The sequence below is a fragment of the Rattus norvegicus genome, chromosome 2 (assembly GCF_036323735.1).
Source record: "Rattus norvegicus strain BN/NHsdMcwi chromosome 2, GRCr8, whole genome shotgun sequence".
Lineage (NCBI taxonomy): Eukaryota > Metazoa > Chordata > Mammalia > Rodentia > Muridae > Rattus > Rattus norvegicus.
The window spans coordinates 1,415,341-1,436,054 of NC_086020.1; the positions used below are offsets into that span (position 1 = coordinate 1,415,341).

At 39.5% G+C, this 20,714-nt stretch overlaps 1 pseudogene; it reads right to left on the bottom strand.

The window, feature by feature from the left end:
* Window positions 1-3,770: 3,770 nt before the first annotated feature.
* LOC134485549 (ubiquitin-conjugating enzyme E2 variant 1-like) lies at window positions 3,771-8,864 on the bottom strand (annotated as a pseudogene).
* Window positions 8,865-20,714: the final 11,850 nt, after the last annotated feature.

Sequence of the window (20,714 nt, forward strand, 5' to 3'; positions counted from 1 at the left end):
TGGATGATCAAAATGTGAATGCTTCACTCCTTCTTTAAAAGGGGAACAAGAATACCCTTGGCAGGGAATAGAGAGGCAAAGAATAAAACAGACACAGAAGGAACTCCCATTCAGAGCCTGCCCCACATGTGTCCCATACATATACAGCCATCCAATTAGACAAGATGGATGAAGCAAAGAAGTGCAGGCCTACAGGAGCCGGATGTAGATCGCTCCTGAGAGACACAGCGAGAACACAGCAAATATGTTCTGCAGCAAACCACTGAACTGAGAACGGGACCCCCATTAAAGGAATCAGAGACAGAACTGGAAGAGCTTGAAGGAGCTCGAGACCTCTTATGAACAACAATGCCAAGCAACCAGAGCTTCCAGGGACTAAGCCAATACCTAAAGACTATACATGGACTGACCCTGGACTCTGACCTCATAGGTAGCAATGAATATTCTAGTAAGATCACCAGTGGAAGGGGAAGCCCTTGGTCTTGCTAAGTCTGAACCCCCAGTGAACTAGATTGTTGGGGGGAGGGCGGCAATGGGGGGAGGATGGGGAGGGGAACACCCATAAAGAAGGGGAGTGGGAGGGATTAGGGGGATGTTTGCCCGGAAACCGGGAAAGGGAATAACACTCGAAATGTAAATAAGAAATACTCAAGTTAATAAAAAAAATATGTATTCTCAAAGTTAAATAGTCTGAGTGGGTTATAAGATTATACTAAGTTTTCAACCCTGCCAGTAATCTGAGAATGATCCATATATCTCTAAATATAGGAAGCCTAGCATGGCTTCTAGAACTGAGACAGGTTATAGAGACAATTTTCTATTTGCACAGTCCCTTGTGAGCAACACGTGAGAGCAAGTCTTCAGCCTTCTGGCCTAGGATCGTCAGACAGACTTTTGAAACACTGAATTTTGAAGGGCTAATCATTCTGGCTTGGCAGAAATTTTCAGCCAACTTATTCTGCAATGTTTCCTTTTCTGGACAGTAATTAGTCTGTAGAAGAATTGGAGCAATTTTTGCATAGTGCCTGTCTGCCACAATAAATCACCTCACATGGAGGTGGAGATTTTCAATTTCTGCTTTGAATATACCAAAGGGGAGCTGGTGCGAGTGGACATGTCTCAATAAAAGTTAAAGAACATTAAATGTCATATTTTGTGGACTTCTGGTATTTTTTAGAAACCATCTAACTATATAAGTAATCTGAACTGTTGTCGATTAATTATCTTAATAAATTATCTTGAAAGCATTCTAACAATAAACTTAGAGACATGAATTTGCTATTTGGCCTTAAACTCACGTGCTTAATCAGCTCTGCTTCGTTTTTTAATAGCAGAAAAGGACTGGGTATAAGCCATCTATGCTGAAATGTGTTGTATAGGCACAATACGTGTACATCAGAGTAACAATATTAATTTTAAATCAATGAGAAATTTATATTAAAGAAAATCTTAAAAATCTAAATTTGTATCAAATAAATTCTGTGCCAATGTAAAAGATCATAATTTTAGTTTAGTAATAAATATAAAAATAATTATGTACAGCTTAAAGAAACCATTGAAGAGTTTTTGCCCCAATTTCCTGGACTTTGGGGGACTAAAAGTAGTTATTCTGAGGTGGTTTTCTGAGGAATTTAGAAATGCGTATAATTTAACAGGGAGGAATTAGGTCAAACTGATTATACATAATCTAAGTCAGTGAAAAACCTTGTATTTATTAGTAAGCTAAAGTTATGATCTTTTACATTTGAAAGTATATTATAATACATTACATTCTTTCCCATGATCTCTTACGATGATCTCTTAAACAGTGAAGAAAATTTGTACATCTTTTAAACTCATCTATTATTTCTAGCTTTATGTATATAAGCTATTTAGAATTTGTCTATAGAGATATTCTATCTTCTGTTAATTAAGTAACCATTTGTCCTTTCATACTTTTCTTTATTTTTATATAAAGAAATATACTTGCATGCACTCTACATTCTCTTTACCAAATCTCACCATATTTCCTATAATACATCTCCTGACACCATGTCTTCATCTGTTTACCTTTTAGATCTCATCAAAGAATCAGAATCTAGTGTCACTCGTGAAGGGAATCTATTGAAGCACAAGCAAATTACCAAGGCAATACCCCCCCCCAAAATGAATGATTCTTCATTCACCAGTAGCCATCAAATGCCAAAAGCCCCTCAATATGGCATTGGCAAGGGTTGGTCACCCCATCTAAGCCCTGACTCTAGCTGGCTTGATCATGTGAAAGTATTGTGTTAACACAGGTGCTGTGGGTTCATGAGTGTGATAACCATGAGCTGTCCAGAGGACAGCTTTTCATTCTCTGTACCGAACAGCTATCACAATTTTCTTGATACAATAGAGATCAATTCAATGTTCATTGCAAGAAGGCAGGAACATTCTCATCTAATTATGATGTAGATGTTATTAAAAATTTTAGTTTCTAAATGCCTTTTATTTATGTAAAATTCCAGAAAATTTTATTTCTGTTTATGGTCTGAAACATCTTCCTTTCATTCATAACAAACACAATGATAGTTCTAACTTTTGAAATGACATTATAATATAATGTATATGTATCAAACTTTTCTAAATTTGTGTGCATGTGTATCCCATTTTTAAGAGTATTAAGTTTTTTCATTCAGAGCCTGCCCCACATGTGGCCCATACATATACAGCCACCCAATTAGACAAGATGGATGAAGCAAAGAAGTGCAGACCGACAGGAGCCGGATGTAGATCGCTCCTGAGAGACACAGCCAGAATACAGCAAATACAGAGGCGAATGCCAGCAGCAAACCACTGAACTGAGAATAGGACCCCCGTTGAAGGAATCAGAGAAAGAACTGGAAGATCTTGAAGGGGCTCGAGACCCCATATGTACAACAATGCTAAGCAACCAGAGCTTCCAGGGACTAAGCCACTACCTAAAGACTATACATGGACTGACCCTGGATTCTGACCTCATAGGTAGCAATGAATATCCTAGTAAGAGCACCAGTGGAAGGAGAAGCCCTGGGTCCTGCTAAGACTGAACCCCCAGTGAACTAGACTGGTGGGGGGAGGGCGGCAATGGGGGGAGGGTTGGGAGGGGAACACCCATAAGGAAGGGGAGGGGGGGGATGTTTGCCCGGATACCGGGAAAGGGAATAACACTCGAAATGTATATAAGAAGTATTCAAGTTAATAAAAAAAAAAGAGTATTAAGTTTTTTCTTAATGTTTTCTAGCTGTATTAATACAATCATAAGATTTTCTTTTTAAGTAAAATAACTTATGCATTATTTTACTAACATAAGTCTTAATTTTATATCTCAAATATTATTTTCTATTGCATACATAGATGAATTTTAGTTGTTAACATTTGGTTGATCAATTAGTTCCTTGTTTATTAAATTGTAAATTTATACTTTTGTGTTGAAACTAACTTTTGTAAAGTTTGCATACATAATTTTCATATTTATTCAGTGGATATCATGTGATTCATAAAATTCTTTCTCTTCAAATAACTACAACATAGATTTTGATTAGTTTAATGAACAAAGACTATTAAATGCACCTGTAGAAATTATTGATTTGAATATTGATTTGAATAACTCTAGATAATAATTTGATATTAAATACTGAGTAGGAGTGTGGGACTGCATTTTAACTATCTGAATTATGCTGTTTCTAGGTTATGTTAAATGACTTTTTTTATAGATATGTACAGCATTAACATGATGTATATTCAAATCATTGTTCTTTATCCTTCATTTTCTTTTTGACTTTTTTTAGTTTTTCATATTTAAAAGCAGTTTTAACTATTTGCTTCATGCATCTGTACATGTGTGTACAAATGAGTACAGGTACTTGCAAAATGTAGGAGAGGGTACCCAATTTCCAGAGCTCGATTGACAAGTAGTAATGACCCACCAAGTATAGATACTGGACACTGAACTTAGGTTCTCTATGAAGGAAAACCCATGAGCCTTTTCTATAGGTCCTGATTTTAATTTTTCTTAAGGGTTTAGTTCTGTGTACCTTTCTTATTCACGAAAAAAACTTTGTCGAATTTGATACAAACAATTTTGTGTAAATATTCATCTTTAATTAATTGGGATTCAAAAATTTGGACTATATTTCCTAGTAAGATGATATCATACTGATATATACTATCACAAAATCCTGCATGAAGTCACCATGACTGAAAATAGGAATAGAGAAGGCTTAAAAAATTGTACTTCATTAAAGGTTGACATGTCCACGATTCCTCTCATTAAAGTAAACTCATATGTGGGAAAAGATACTTCAAATCAATCAGTTGAGGATTTGCATTATTCTTTTTTTTTTTTTTTTTTTTGGTTCTTTTTTTCGGAGCTGGGGACCGAACCAGGGCCTTGCGCTTCCTAGGTAAGCGCTCTACCACTGAGCTAAATCCCCAGCCCCTGCATTATTCTTATACTATCAACTCAGCTCATTTACATTCTACCACTGTGAGCAAATTCCCTCCCCAGGTGAATGCCATGTGGTTATTATCATTGTCTTTTTGAATTTTGCTGTACATATGGCTAGTTTGAAAAATTTGAAACTTAATGAGGCTTGAATGAACTAAGAAAGAATCACCAGTGTTTCATTTGCTCAGTCCTTTTTTTTCTTCGTTTGCAACACCTCAAATTGCCTTTATTTCAGTATGCATCCACATATCAATATTTAGTGGTCCTGAGCAGAGTGGGGAGCTTGTCAATGAGCCAGGAGCCAGGCCAACCTATATGCAAAGGATCTGTGAACATGGTGACACAGAGCTCCTCTGTGTCCCTGCCCAGGATCTGAGGAGCAACACTGAAACCCGAGTTGGCAGAGTCAGGGCCTCGTGCTCCAGCTGTCAGACTCTACTCCAGACCCGATGGGTGATCAGAGTGACTGAGAGCGCTGTTCAAACCTCTTCATCGTGTAAAAACAAAGCAATTATGGGAAAAGGAACCAACTCAGAACCATGTGCACCCAGGACTCTCCACGTGGCCTTTCTCTAGGCATATATCCAAGGACCCTGAGTGGTGGCCCGTCTGAGTCGCCCTGTGACTGCTCTGTTCACCTCTAGACCTGAGCTCAAAGCTCAAGAGCTGATGGTGGTGGCAGGGCCGCAGACCCAGCGCTCCCTTCCCAGGCTGGTGGCAGGTGAACAAGTGTGGTCCAGAGCTAAGGGAGGGAGGCCAGGCTTTTTCAAACTCATCTGATGGCTTCTGGCCACAGCAAGTGTTGGGTGATGATGGGCAACAAGGGACTTGAGGAGGGGAATGCAGCACCCCTTGATAAAGGTGGGGAGACTGGAAGCTCTGAATTCCTCACCCGAGGCCAATTTCAGGGGAGGGGAGGTTACAATCTAAGCTTTGACTAAGGGTGGGAGTGGAGGAGAGGGGACCATGGCTTGGATGGAGCAATCACTTAAGACTTAAGAAAGCATGGGTACACCCAGAGCACCCCAAGCCTAGTGGTGGTCAGTCCCACAGCTGCTACCTGAAACCTCCCCATCTATTCTAAGGGCCACCACATAGCTGTGGCAGAGGGCGGGTCGGGCAAAGGCATACCCAGGCCAAGTTCCAGCAGCAGGTGATTGTGTGAGACGTGTCTGTCCACAGTTGCGTTAGCTGTGCCCACTGCTCCCAAAGGAAACCAATTTCAACACATCTTATGGATCCCATAAGTTCAACCAGGCAGACAGCAGTTGTACTCGACAGATGATGTTACACAGCACAAATTAGGTATTTAAAATTGAAAAGAAGTTAGTATCAGAGCAGTGTCTCAGGATGAAGTGTAAGTGGGGCTTCCTCTCCAGTACTTTGAGGTCTACAGATGGATCTAGAAAATTCACTACTTTGGAAAATGAAGACTTGGTTTGGATGGGGAAGGGAGGCCGGGGCCTTGGTGACTAATGGCTGTAACACTGTCCTTCTGGTGGCTGTGGCAGCTTCATGTTCTCTTTTGACATCATCAGGCGCCAAGTTCCTGCAGGATGACTTTGATGCTGTGGGAATTCTGTCACTTTGCCAGCACTGCCATGGCTCGTGGATCCACCACTCCATTGGAACTGCTCACGCCGTTCATATTGACTCTTGTTACAAATCTCACAGACTGGGATGCTTCTGGATACTAGAGTGGCCCACACTCTATCTTAAGGCTGCATATTCGGTTTTCATAAATTGTTCGTGGAGGCCCAATTATCATGCCTGTCCATCTTGTGAGTGTCATGTCCTCATTGTCCTCCAGACCCTAGCTAACTGTGCTGTCGCCTACTCCTTTCTGGCCTTCTTCCAGCCCTTCCAACAGTCAGAAATCTCGAAGGACTTTTACTCCCGAGCCTGTGGTGGCTGCCATCTTGCATCGCTATCGCTCGAAGTCAGTCCTTCCTTTCTTCCTCTACCCCTAGGTCCCTAGCTCCCTCTCTCTCTCTCTCTCTCTCTCTCTCTCTCTCTCTCTCTCTCTCTCTCTCTCTCTCTTTTTACCACAGGGTCTCATAAACCCCAGACTTGCCTGAAGCTCACTCTATATCCAGTGATGACCTTGAATGTCTGATATTCACCAATAAATTATAGATACGAACAACCATACCTGATCTTGTACAGTTTTGGAACTCATCCAAGGGTGTCTTCAATACTTGCATGTAGCTTGTCAAATGAGCAACTTACCAAATCTCTTCCTGTTTCTTCCTTGTTCCCTTAGTTCCTTCGTTCCTTCCTTCCTTCCTTCTTTCCTTCCTTCCTTTGTTCATTCCTTCCTTCGTTCCTTCCTTCCATGCTTTCTTTCTTCTCTTCTTTTATTTTCCTTCTGTTCTTTCTGTTCATGCATTTTGTTTTCATTTTGATTTTGAAGTTAAAAGCTATTACTGAAATTTTCACTTCTTGAAACCAGAAAGCATGAGCTGTAGAGCATTTAGACTTTCATATGTAGAAATCATTGTGTACCTATAGCAAAAACTATATACATTAAAGGTGACAGAAGCATTATTGTCTCAAAGTACTGGCTCTGTTCTTCAATTATTGTTAGAAACTTTTATTATTATTAATAGTCCACATAATCTAATATGTATACTATGAACATCTGCATTTTGAAAATGACAAAGGGGTATAAATTTCATTTTCAATGCAGTAACACAGAAACAAGCATTTTTCTAATATTCTCATTCTAGAGTTAATATTTTATCTATCATGCAAATGTATTTTAGAGAAATTCATTAAGGATTCTCCTCTTGCTTAATTGTAGGTGACATTATCAAAACTTCTGAGAAAAAAGAAATTCCAATGTGATTGTACTTAATATCTTAAAGTTGAAATTGGTACAAAAAACAACACTAGGATGAATTTTCTTGTAACTTCTGATTTCATTGAATAGGCATGAGATTAGACATGGCTTGTGTCATTCTTAGAAGTTCTTACAAGAAAGTAACAGGAGAATTATTTTGGAGCTTCCATAATTCGTGTCATTATTTGAAGAAGATGCTTATCAGTTTTATCTGAGGTTACTGTCTAGGTGAGGTGTTTCCAGGATGTTTTCATCTTATTACAAGAAGTCACAGAGAGCAAGGTGACAAAGAAACTTTATTCAAAAGCAAAGTGAGAAACACTGGTATTCAGTGTAGCTTTAATTTGTGGACCTCTCGAGAAGGAGGAATTGTTTACTCAGAGTTCAGTGTGGATATTTCTGTTTTGATTGGCTTTTTTTGATTAAGCAAGCCTTAATTAACTGTGAACATCAATTTCCATGATGCATTTGATTTAATCAAATGCATATTCATTATCACTATGTATATGACATTAAACAGGATGTTTCCCTTGAAAGTTGTTCCAGAGGATTCAATACGACTTACTGAGTATATATTCTAAACTGTCTCAGGCCAGTTGAAACAGATTTCTCCCTCCATTATGTGGATATGCTCTTGAATACTTTTGAATGGAAGTTGATCATGAAAGAGAAGTTTATAAACAATTTATGCGCAGGGAGTCTTAGTCCATTGTTTGATACGTATACAGCTTCATGCAGGTGAGATGAGGTGAGCAACTTCATTGTTAGGTATATTTCTGGAAGGTAGATTTTTATGCAGCCTAAGTCAAGTGAAGTCCCAGGTTGAAGTGCTTTTCCCATACCTGTATGCCTCATTCAAGGAATTTTAGTGCTTTTGCTTGTATCGTTACTTAGGCTACAGTACAGCTCACTGTTTCTTTGATGTTTGCTCAGACTCAGCTCAGTCAGTGACTGCATCTTAGTAGCTGCTGGACTTATGTGGCTCTTGTTCTTTGTCTTCCAATTTAATGGTAACTTCTTCAAGGATCAAAAAATTTGGTCATTCTATGAATATTAATATAACTAGTCATAAGCCCTTATCAAATGATATCCAAGTCTCCTATGCTGACATAAAATGGAATTGTCACTCCAGAGGCTTGCTGAGCTTCAATATGAACTTCTAACTTCATGATGAGTAAATAACCTTCATCAATTGCTTATAAGAAATTCATTTAAATTTTGACAATTATGTTGGGCCAGCAAGAGGGAAAAAGGACTTGCAGAACAAGCTTAACACCCTCACTTTAAACATAGGAATCCATAGATAATGACCCATTACAGAAATTGGCCATCTGGCCTATAAACATGCTTTGGAATCAGAAGACCTACGTGAACACACACACATGCAACACACACACACACACACATACACACACACACACACCCCAAAATAATAAACTAATGTTTTTTAAAAATTCTAATATTAATATGTCATGCCCTTTCTTTATTCTGACAACTGATTTATTTTACATATGTGGATTCATGGTTCACAAAATAGTATTCATGATCAATGGCAATTATAAAGGTCAAGTGGACATATCCATGAGTTCAAGGTTATAATTTTTTAATTTAATATTCCTCAGTACATGACCACCAAGAATTAGTGTGTGTGATATGGTGTGCGTGTGCATGTGTGTGTGTGTGTGTGTCTGTCTGTCTGTCTGTCTGTCTGTCTATGTCTTCATGCCTATGTGTTCAAGCAGAAGACAGAGAAAGTAAATAGTATTCTCTTTTATAACTTTCTACACAATTTTCTCAATTCAAAGCTTTTCACTTATACTGATGCTATCTTGCCGTGCACAAGCTCCAGAAATCCTTTCCCTGTCATCGTAGCACTGGGGTTATACCTGTATACAACCATGACTGTTTTAAAGTGCGGGCACAGAATTTTTTTTTTCCGGAGCTGGGGAGCGAACCCAGGACCTTGTGCTTGCTAGGCAAGCGCTCTACCACTAAGCTAAATCCCCAACACCGGGCACAGAAATTTGAATTCTTCTTCTCTTCTTTCTGCAGCAAATTCTTTCCCACACTAGGTTATCTCTTATCATCACTTCTGAGTAATTCTGAAGACTGCTGTTTTCACTCTCTGTAAACTTGGTAAATTATATTTACAGTCAGGATTTGGAATTTCTGAGGTCTGACAATAAAACCTACCCCATGTCGACTAAGAGCTTTTAGAATGTGGCCATTGCTATTTACTTTTCATAATTTCAAATGTCTCCTCCTAAACAGAAATCAATGTGTTTTGATAATCATAATCTAGAATGTTTCCAACTGATTTAAAATGTTACTTCAAATTGTTAATTCATTTCTTTTTTTTTTGTATCATGACATGACTTGGGCTTCTGGAAGTTCAAGGAGAAATAAAAGTTTAGGCACACTGTATCTACACAGCTAAGGCTTAAGCAGCCAACAAGCATTTCTCTAACTGACATGTTTACAAAGGTGTCCTGTGAAAAAATAAACTAAAAAAGTCAGAAATTTTGCTAGTTCTGGGTACAAGTAGTTGAAATGACGGATCTTCTCTGTCAGACTGAGGATTTCCTCCCGATGTACTGCAGTGTCAGCAATCAGTGTTGTCTCTTTTCTCTTGATCCATCTGACTACTTCCAGATACCTGATCTAACTGAAGCGGTGATTTGAAATATTGCTGCATTCACTGGCCATTTCAGTATAGAAAGGACTGGAAATGATATTTAAAAGGAGAAGACTCAAACTGAGCAAAGCATACTCTAGCTAATGCTGCAAGGTAACATGGTGATCAACATAGTTGGTTTCGGACAGACCTGTGTTTCATCTGTGGATGTCTAAAAGTTATAACACTGTGAAAATCTACATATTTTTAGAGATGTAACATTCCTCCTCTGTTCACTGTGAGGATAAAATTAAATTGATCATGCAATAGTCGTAGTGGGAACTATGTCAAACTAATAACCATACATGATAGCAATTGTTATTTGGACTCTCTTCTTGATGCTGTTCTTTCACAGAAAGTCTGTTGTCAATTAGTATTCAAAATATAACTGAAAAGAATGCCTCTACTGAAAACAGTTGCTTATCTAAAACCTCATAGAATACATATTCTATGAAACTCCACATGACTTTTCCTCTTTTTCTTCTTCTTCTTCTTCTTCTTCTTCTTCTTCTTCTTCTTCTTCTTCTTCTTCTTCTTCTTCTTCTTCTTCTTCTTCTTCCTCTTCCTCTTCCTCTTCCTCTTCTTCTTCTTTTTCTTCTCCTCCTCCTTCTTCTTCATTCTTCCTCTTCCTCCGACTCCCTCCTCCCCTCCTCCTCTTCTTGCTCTCTCTCTCTCTCTCTCTCTCTCTCTCTCTCTCTCTCTCACACACACACACACACACACACACACATTCATATCACAGCTCTACTTGTTCAGTTTTCACAGGTAAAGACACTGTGTGTCATGTACAAAATCCCCATGCAAATTAATTTTAGCTAACAAACCAGTCAAGCATTTTGCTCCTTCCCTTTCTAATTTGTTTGGCATGCTAATCACTATACCACACTTCCTTGACAACTGTTTTGTCTTGCAAATTCACAGATGCACACTCAGTGTAATAGCAGTTGACCAGGAGAGATTTTGCTAAAGTGTGTGTTGTTTTGTTATATCCAGGTTCCTTTAATTAAAATTTCAGACCTATGATATATCCTTATGGAAAGCTGCACTTTGTTTACACTGAAAATACTATCTTTTAGAAATATTAAGGGTTGATGCTGAAAAGATGGTTTAGTCAACAAAGGGCTTGCCACACTACATCAAGACCTGAGTTTGAGCACCAGAAACCATGTGCTGCAGCTTGATTTCTATTACTAGGGCAAAACATCATAACCAATTACAACTTAATACAGAAACACTTTGTCTTAAGATTAGATCATCATAAGGGAAAGTGAAGGCAGAAACTTGAAGATAGAAACCAAAGCTGCCACAAAGAAACACTGCTTAATTGTCTGTTATCCATGGCATTCTCAGCCTGCTATCTTCTACAACCGAAGACAAACTGCCAAGGTGAGGCCCCACAATATTCCTAACATTAAAAAATGTATTCACTTAATAGTGGTATAAATGTGTGAATAAACAACCTCTTTTCTTTTACATTGTATTTGAGCCCCACTCTGTGAGACAGAATTCATATCTGACACTGATAAAGTAGCCACAAACCTGATAATATATATATATATGTATATGTATATATGTATATATATATGTATATATATGAATGTGTTTGCGTGTGTGCGTATTTTCACATACATTAAGAGAAAAGCAATAATTGTATTATTGTAAAGGAACATAGCAATAAAGTGATGGCTCCTGCTAATGTACTGTTGTTATACGTGTAGATCTGTGCCATGTTCAGCCTTCGTAAGAGAAGCTTTCTTTCAGTTGAAGGGGACTAATATAGAGTTCGGATAGTGATGGAATTTTGAGCTCTCTATCATAAGTGAGATTTTTTTATCATACCCCTTACCTAAAATGTCAGGCATCTGTATGGAAGAGGAGGCAGAAAGAATGAAAGAGCCAGAGGTAGGTGATGACTTCAAAGAAACCGTATTTTCAAAACACAATCATACAGATACACATATGAAGTCATAGGAACTCTGACAGCTTGCACAAGTTCTGCGCAAGCTCAAACCACATTAAAAAGCTAGCACTGAGAAGGAAACATATATACAAAGTCTCATCCCCAGGCAAGAAGCTGTTGGTGATTGAAACTTGCTGACAAAGTGAAAACCAATTTTCTCCAAAGGAGTATCATGGTATACCAACTTCACTCACTATAAAGGAAAAAAAAAAACATGCCCTGGAGTGTTGGGCAGCACATTGTTGACTCTACAATTCTTTGTGTGTCTCTGTGTATACCTTGTCTTATTTTGTTTGTTTGGGTATTATTTTGTCTTATTACTTTTGTGTTTATTTTTAGTTGATTTTTGGGTAGGCTTTATATTCTTAAGAAAGGGAAAGATAGAGTTCTAGAAAAAGCATAAACACGGATTTGTAGATAGGTTTGGAGTATTTGTGTAGATTTCAATGAGAAGAAAAAATATAACCAAAATGTATTTTCTGTAATTTTATTTTTTAATTAAAGAAGTAAAACTTTAAATAAATAAATAACAAATAAGGTAGGAAAGAAATGAAGAAGACTTTGGATGGCAACCTCTAGTTTCTACAGTCACCTATACCAAAAGGAATGCACACTAAGTAAACACTAAAATTCTACAAATAACAGTGGATAATAAAAACACTACACTCACAAAAATAGAAAAAAATTAGGGTCTATCAAGTAACATGGAGAAAGTATCATTGTATTGCCATAAAAATTTACTTAAAAATATGATAGTTTAATCGTGTATGTTTTAGAAAAGTTGGAAGGCATAAAAGGTTTGGCCTTTCAGGCCTTTTTTTATTTTTCGAAAAGAGTTTAATTTAAGAAACACGTCTATCTGGGTTGGGGATTTAGCTCAGTGGTAGAGTGCTTGCCTAGCAAGCCCAAGGCTCTGGGTTCGGTTCCCGACTCCCCAAAAAAAAAAAAAAAAAAAAAAAAAAGAAACTCATCTATCTGCAGCATGGTCTTTATACTGAAAGCACAAATTCTTATTTTATTCTTTTCATGGCTATTTATACTCATCACGGTGATTAATTTTGTTGTCAACTTGACAGGATCTAAAATCACCTAGGAGACAAACTTCAGGAAATATCTGTAATGTGGGTTCTGAATTTAATTGATTAATGGGGAAAGACTCCACCTATGTATAGGCAACATCAGCATTCACCTCTTTCTGCTTGCTGACAATAGAGGGTGGGTTACTAGCTGTGTATTATTACTTCTCCTGTGCACTGTATCATGAACTCTAATCTCAAATAAGCCATTTATTTATTAAGTAGTCTTTTTCAGATATTTTGGCATAAGAACAGGCAAAGGGAAAAAGATATTTCATGTATAATTTGTCATAATTATACAGATAGGATGTTAGAACGAAAAATGGTCCTTTGTCCTCATGTCCAGTGAAGACATTGGCAAGTTGGATCCTTAGATAATCCCAATTTGGTCCTAACAAATATTCCTTGGCCATAAGGTAAAAACTAACTTTAATCTATTTCTAGATTATATTTGATATTAAAAACTATATTGGACCCACAGATAAGTTTACATACATCTATTTCTTGCCCTTGGTTTTATCTTCTCTGTAAAGTATGGCATGGGTATGTCTGAATATATGTTTCCTCTTTATGTGGTAGAATCTTTAAATAGAAGAACCTAGCTTTATGATAACACATACTGCTCTTCTTTTTTTTATCTTTATTAACTTGAGTACTTCTTATTTACATTTCGATTGTTATTCTCCTTCCCGGTTTCTGGGTCCAAATCCCCCTAAACCCTCCCTGCCCCTTCTATATGGGCTTCCCCTCCCCATCCTCCACCCAGTACCACCCTCCCCCCAACAATCACGTTCACTAGGTGTCCAGTCTTGGCAGGACCAAGGGCTTCCCCTGCCACTGGTGCTCGTACAAGGCTATTCACTGCTACCTATGAGGTTGGAGCCCAGGGTCAATTCATGTATAGTCTTTGGGTAATGGCTTAGTCCCTGAAAGCTCTGGTTGGTTGGCATTGTTGTTCATATGGGGTCTCGAGCCCTTTCAAGTTCTTCCAGTCCTTTCTAAGATTCCTTCAACGGGGGTCCTGTTCTCATTTCAGTGGTTTGCTGCTGGCATTTGCCTATGTATTTGCTTTTTTCTGGCTGTGTCTCTCAGGAGCGATCTACATCCGGCTCCTGTCGGCCTGCACTTTTTGCTTCATCCATCTTATCTAGTTTGGTTGGTGTATATGTATGGGCCACATGTGGGGCAGGCTCTGAATGGGTGTTCCTTCTGCCCCTGTTCTAAACTTTGCCTCCCTATTCCCTGCCAAGGGTATACCTGTTCCCCTTTTAAAGAAGGAGTGAACACATACTGCTCTTATTTTGTGTGTGTGTGTGTGTGTGTGTGTGTGTGTGTGTGTGTGTTTGTGTGTGTTGTGTGTGTGAGTGTGTGTGTGTGTGTGTGTGTGTGATATACATGATAATGTCTGGGTATGTTTGGTGACAGAGGACAGAGGAAGTCCCCTCTGAGGACTGCAATTGGTTCCTAGAAGTAGGCAGCCTTGAACGATTTGAAGTGGGGAGTCTGACGTTTATGTTGTTCCTTTTGTTTTGCTTTTGATCCCCCCCACCCCCCATGCATCTCAGGTTGGCCTCAAACCTCATAATGGAGGATGATCTTGAATCTCTGATCCTTTTGACCTGACTGACCTGTGCTGAGATAGTGGGTGTGCAGCGTCACACCCTACCCATTTGTTGGGAACTGAACCGAGAGTGCAGGCTGACCAGGCACTCTACTAGCTGAGCCACAGTCTTTCTGGTGACCTTAGTTAGTAAGGATCGAAGGGCAAACTACTTAGACAACTGTTAAATAGTCTGTTTGTTCACACCATCAGACTTCTCTTTAAATTTTTAAAATTGTGTTTATGCACATGGGTCATATGCCTACACACGGTTGCATGCAGTGCCCATCGAATACCCTGGACCGGAGTACCTGCAGTTGTGAGCTGTCATGTGAGTGCTGGGAAATGAACATGGGTCCTCTGGAAGAAGAGCCAATGATCTCAACCAGGGAGCCATCCCTCTGCCCCCCTCTCCGTACCTTCTTGCAGGACTGTTTTATACTGTCTTCTCGACACAGTCCCACAGGATAAGTACAGTAATAACTTTATATCACAGAAGAGAAAATAATTTCCAAATCTGCCTTAAGTGAGGCAAAGTCACCTTAGAAGACATACTTTTCCCCTTTCTTACACTTTTCATGCAAGACACATTTTCTTTTTTTTTTAATTAACTTGAGTATTTCTTTTTTTTTTAATATTTATTTATTTAATGTGCATGAGTACACTGTAGCTGTCTTCAGACACACCAGAAGAGGACATCAGATTCTATTACAGATGGTTGTGAGCCACCATGTGGTTGCTGGGATTTGAACTCAGGACCTCTGGAAGAGCAGTCAGTGATCTTAACCACTGAGCCATCTCTCCAGCCCCAACTTGAGTATTTCTTATATACATTTCGAGTGTTATTCCCTTTCCCGGTTTCCAGGCAAACATCCCCTCCCCCCTCCCCTTCTTTATGGGTGTTCCCCTCCCTACCCTCCCCCCATTGCTGCCCTCCCCTCAACAATCGAGTTCACTGGGAGTTCAGTCTTAGCAGGACCCAGGGCTTCCCCTTCCACTGGTGCTCTTACTAGGATATTCATTGCTACAAGACCCATTTTCTGTACACGAATCATATAAGTAGTTACAGTTACAATCGCTGCGCTTTTTCTGAAGACATCTAATAAATAAGGTTAGCGTTTTAGTGTTCATTGTGGCTTTGGTGCTAGGTCAGTTCTTGGAGCCATATTCAAAGGAACTGTGAACTGGAGTGAAGTTGCTGTGAAGGATGTTTCTGATGATAACCTCACTATGAAATTACTGTTCTGCTGCTCCCAAGGAAAATTCAGCTGAATTAGCTAGCCTCTTGCAACAGAAAAAACAAACAAACAAACAAAACAATTAGAGCAAGAAGCATTTGCACTGAGGCTCCGAGGTCTTGAGGCTGCGGTGGGTCCCAAGTGTTTTAGTGTTTATTTGACATGAAGGTTACAGCCCCAAAGTGATGAGTTTACTACTTAGGATTCTCATTTCATTAGCATCATTTCATTAGAAACAGTCTTTGACAGTTTCCTTTTGGTGTCCATGCATGCGATACCTCTGTCTCTGTGTGTACCTGCACATGTGTGAGCACGTGCAGGCACACACAGACATTCATGCATGGCTCACATTTGTGTGGAGATGCATGTGTGTGCAGACCAGAGAAGAACTTTGAGTGTCATTCCTTAGTCACTATCCACCTTTTAAAAATTATGTATTTGTTCTGCGTTCGTGTGCATGGTTTGACACTGTGGTAGTCACAGCACAACTTCAGAGTCAGCTCTCTGCTAATCCCCCTTGATGGGGTCTGGGAATTGAGCTCTGGTCATCAGGCTTCTGAGGTAAGTGCCTTTAATCTGCTGAGCACTCTATCCAGCTCCCTTTCAAATCATTTCCAGGCACACCTCCCTCTGACCCAGTACTCAGCAGCTAAGCCAGGATTGATTGCTGGGTGACAAGGCTTGTAGAGTTGCCTTCCTTCTTATGGGACTACAGATCTGGGACTGACGGACACCATGACTGTTTTTGTTCAGTGTGTATTCATTCTAGGGATCAAACTCAGGTGCTTATGCTTGAATAGCAACTCCTCACACAACCATATTCCCAGCTCTTCCTTCAATTTTGCAGTTCTGGGACTTGAACACAAGTCCTCACGAAGGTTAGCTAAGTAAGTCCTTCATGAATGAGCAACACCTATAGGCACAGTAATTCTTTCATTACACATTCCAATTACCTGTGAAGTCAGGAACAAGGCAGAAAACACTTGAAGCAGTGGTCTTGGAAAACACAATCCCTCAGTCTTCATTTTCTAAGCTGTAGATTGACATGGTAGTGCTGACTTTTTAGGGTTGTCATGAGAAATAACCAAGGCGATGTGTTGTTCCTGCCATGTAACAATCTTGTGGTAGAACTCCTTTATGTAAGGACTTGGTTGTTTTATTTCATTTTATTCTCTCTCTGTGTGTGCATGTATGTGTATGTATTTGTTTACATGCTACATGTGAATATGTATGTCTACGTATGGTGTGTGTGTATGTAAATAATCTATGTTTATGCTGTATATGAAATTGTGTGTCTGCATGTTCATGATGTGTATGTATGTCTGCATTTGTGCATTATGTGTGTGTTTGTACATGTTTGTATGTGATGTGTGTGTCTGTGTATGGTTTATGTGTATGATGTGTGTATATGCATGATGTGTGTGATTGTATATGTGTATAAATATGTGTGTGTGACGTGTTTGTCTGTGTATGGTATGTGTGTGTGATGTGTGTATATGCATGATGTATGTGCTTGTGTGTGTCTGTATGGTGTGTTTATATGCATATGGTGTGCGCATGTTGTGTGTGAGTATGTGTGTTTGTATGGTATGTGAATACTGCATTGAGGCCACTTGTGTGTGCATGATATATATGTGGGGTGTGTGTATGGTATGTGTGTAGGACATGTATGGTATGTGGTTTTGTATGATTTATGTGTGCACGTAGCAGGGTGCACTTGCAGAGATTGGGAGAAGATCCTTCCACTACCAGTTCTCTCCTTTTACATGGGTTCCTGGAACTGAACTCAGATTTCAAGGCAAGGGATTTATTTACCTTTCGAGCCTTCTCTGGCCCTCTTTATAAGTACTTTTTAAATGCAGGGTTTTCCAAATTACTGTTTTTGGTTTTTTCCCCTTTGTTTTTCTTATCTTTTTGTAGGGGAATTCGGTAGGGAAAATTTTGTAGCTTTCTTGTTTTTTAACTTTCCCAAACAACCATATTGTTCTTCAGATATTGCCATAGGCTGAATGGGCTTCAGGACTTGTTCCATTCGATGAAGTTTTGAGCACAAGATGTGTTTTCAATTACTCCAGTGGAAGGCTCTTCTGAATACTTTGAAGACCCTGGGATTGAACTCTTGCTTTGATAGATTTTATTTTATTTTTGAGGTAGATTTTGGCACACACCAATCTCCTTTGCCTGGAAGATTCTGTGATCTCTACATAGTTTTCTTACATCTGTTATAGTAATATTAATATTAGTCACTGGAAATGATATCAGAGGAATAATATCTTTACAGTGTGAAATATTTCTGCTCTCTTCATTCCCTCCAGGATGTTCACATTGGGTGTGACAGAGTGTTCTACCTGGCATGCAAGAATGGCATGGTGCAACTGCATTACTAAAATGAACAAATGTACATTTAGTTAACATGAGATTTCTTAAACTGTCACTTCATAGAGCAAAGAGGTTATGGCCGGAAGATCTGAGTAAGGATGGGTACCGTTTTTTGTTGTTGTTTGTGTTGTTAGGGTTGTTGTTGTTGTCGTCGTCGTCGTCGTTGCTCTGTGTGTTTTTGGTGTCAGGGGAAGGCTGTTGTGTTCTCACTGGGGAGGAGGGTGTTATCCAGAACTCAGTTAGATAGTATGTTGAACGTTTTTGTTGATGAGGAATTTCATTTGGGTTGGAAGGACCACAGGAATGGAAACTGAGTGTGAGTGGTAGGAGAGCTTGCCCTAGTCTGGGCTGCATCCTGGGAGAGGGATGGCAGCGTGGAAGTTGCTTCAGAAAAGGATGGAAACATTGTATCTGTAGCCAGGAAGCAGAGAAAAATGGGTGTTGTTTCTAAGCTTTCTTTCTTCTTTGTATGCAGTGCAAGCCTGAGCCCAGGGAATGGTGGTGTCTATATTTAGAGTGGGTCTTCCCTCCTTAATTAATCTAATCAAGATACTTTATCAGAGACATGCCTGGTGACTGTTTCCTGGGTGGTTGTAGATAGAGTCAGATTGACAGCTAATAGTATGCATCACAGCTGGTCCCTGAATGCTTTAACATGGAATGGTGTGTGTTGAGTTGGTGCAGAGGTGACAGTTGTTGAGCAAGAACTTTGGATTTAGCGGGAGCTTTTAATTTAGGGATCTAGAGTCCACAGAAACAATACGTGTGTAATTTACCACATGTCAGTGAAGACAGAGAGGATAGAAAATAACTAGATATATGAAAATGGGTTGAAGAAAACTGCTTAGGTGTCCTTGAAGACTACATATGAAGGAGGATACACTATGCCATCGTGAAAGCATTAGGCATTCTCTTAACTCTGCAGTACAGGGGTGAATTTGGAATACCCCAAGCCCATCAGTGTCCCCATGGGAATGGGGAAAAAGTAACATACAACCAAACATTGGAGGCCAGAATCAGTGGCCTTACACCTCCAGAGAATGTGTCCTTAAGGAAGACTGAGCATTGAACTTTGTCCCCCAGGAAGGAATCACCTCATTTCTTATTTTGTTATCATTTTGGTAAGGCTGAATAGACAAATCCCTTGTTTAAAGATGTCATTCTGCTGGTTGATGTTTTACCCTTGTTGGATGATATGTTTGAGAAGCCTTTTGGTTTTCTGTCTGAACAGGAAACTGGAGAACTTTCAGCTGGGCAACTGTGACCTGATCCTCTTTGTACTGCTCCCCAACCTGTGGAGAGCTCCTCTCCTAGCTGGCAACTCTCTCTTTCTCTTTGGGGAGGTTGCGAGGCCATGACTCTTGTACAGGTTTTGGCAGTGCAACTGAGGGCTTACCTTCAGAAACGGTGTGGAGGACTCTTGGAAAACTTGTCTCTGGGAATGTGAGGGCCTTTCCCTTTGGAAGAGTCAGACAGAGGGGGTCTCTAAGGAGGGGCTTTTCAGGGCCTATGAAGTGGCCTCTTAGCGATTCTGTGTGGAAGTCTGTAGCCCTTACAAGGGGTTCATGTGTGGCAGATTTCAAGCAGCTCAACTCTTCCTTAATGTACTTTGGGATCATAAACTATATTAAAAGGAAGTTTTTGTTGTTTTCTCCTCTGTTATTTGCCTCTTTTAGTGGGGATGAGGAAATTAAAAACTCCCCATCTGAAGTGAGTGCTTCGCCAAAAGGTGACACAGAAAAGACATAGAGCAAGTAAGGCACTACATGTGCAGATCTCCAGGTTAAAAGTCAGGCTCTCCCATCACAGCCTCCTCACTTCTTACCAGACCTCCTCCCCACTGCCTTCTGATCTCCACATGTAGACAGCCCTTATCATATGGAATTTCTCAAATTTAGTACCTTGGTTCTCTCGTATCTTGTGAAGTTGATTGTGGCCACCATACCAGGAGCCTCCACAGTTGGTTATTTAAGGATGGGATTATTAGTTCGGCTTTTTATCTCCTACTTGAACTTTGTTGTGACTGAAATAAAGCTTTGGCAGCCTCTGGCCCTACCCTGACTGATGATGGATGATGCATGTTCCTTGTGTACCTGAGTTGGAAACTTAGAGGTTTTGACCTTTCTGGGGAGGGTCAAGCCCCGAAGATGACACACTTGAGGACTACAGCTGCAACAAATGTAGAATGTGGGGACTGAATTCATGAACTTTGTTTTGAAAAACAAGGAAGGTAAGCAGACTCTTCCATTTAGAGAATACAGAGGATCTACAGAGTTTTTTTTTCTTGAAGCCATATTAATATCTGCATTTCTTTGTCTTATTACCCAAACCTCAAAGCTGTACTTTAGCATTAACTGTCAGAAAGTTAAAAGTAACATTTGAGATGTTCTAGAACAAGGCAGAAAAAAACACAAGGACACATTCCTTCCTTGTATTCAGTTTTGAGGTTCTTGTTGTGTCAGTTTGTCTTGTTTAGCAAAATGAAGAGGTAATGA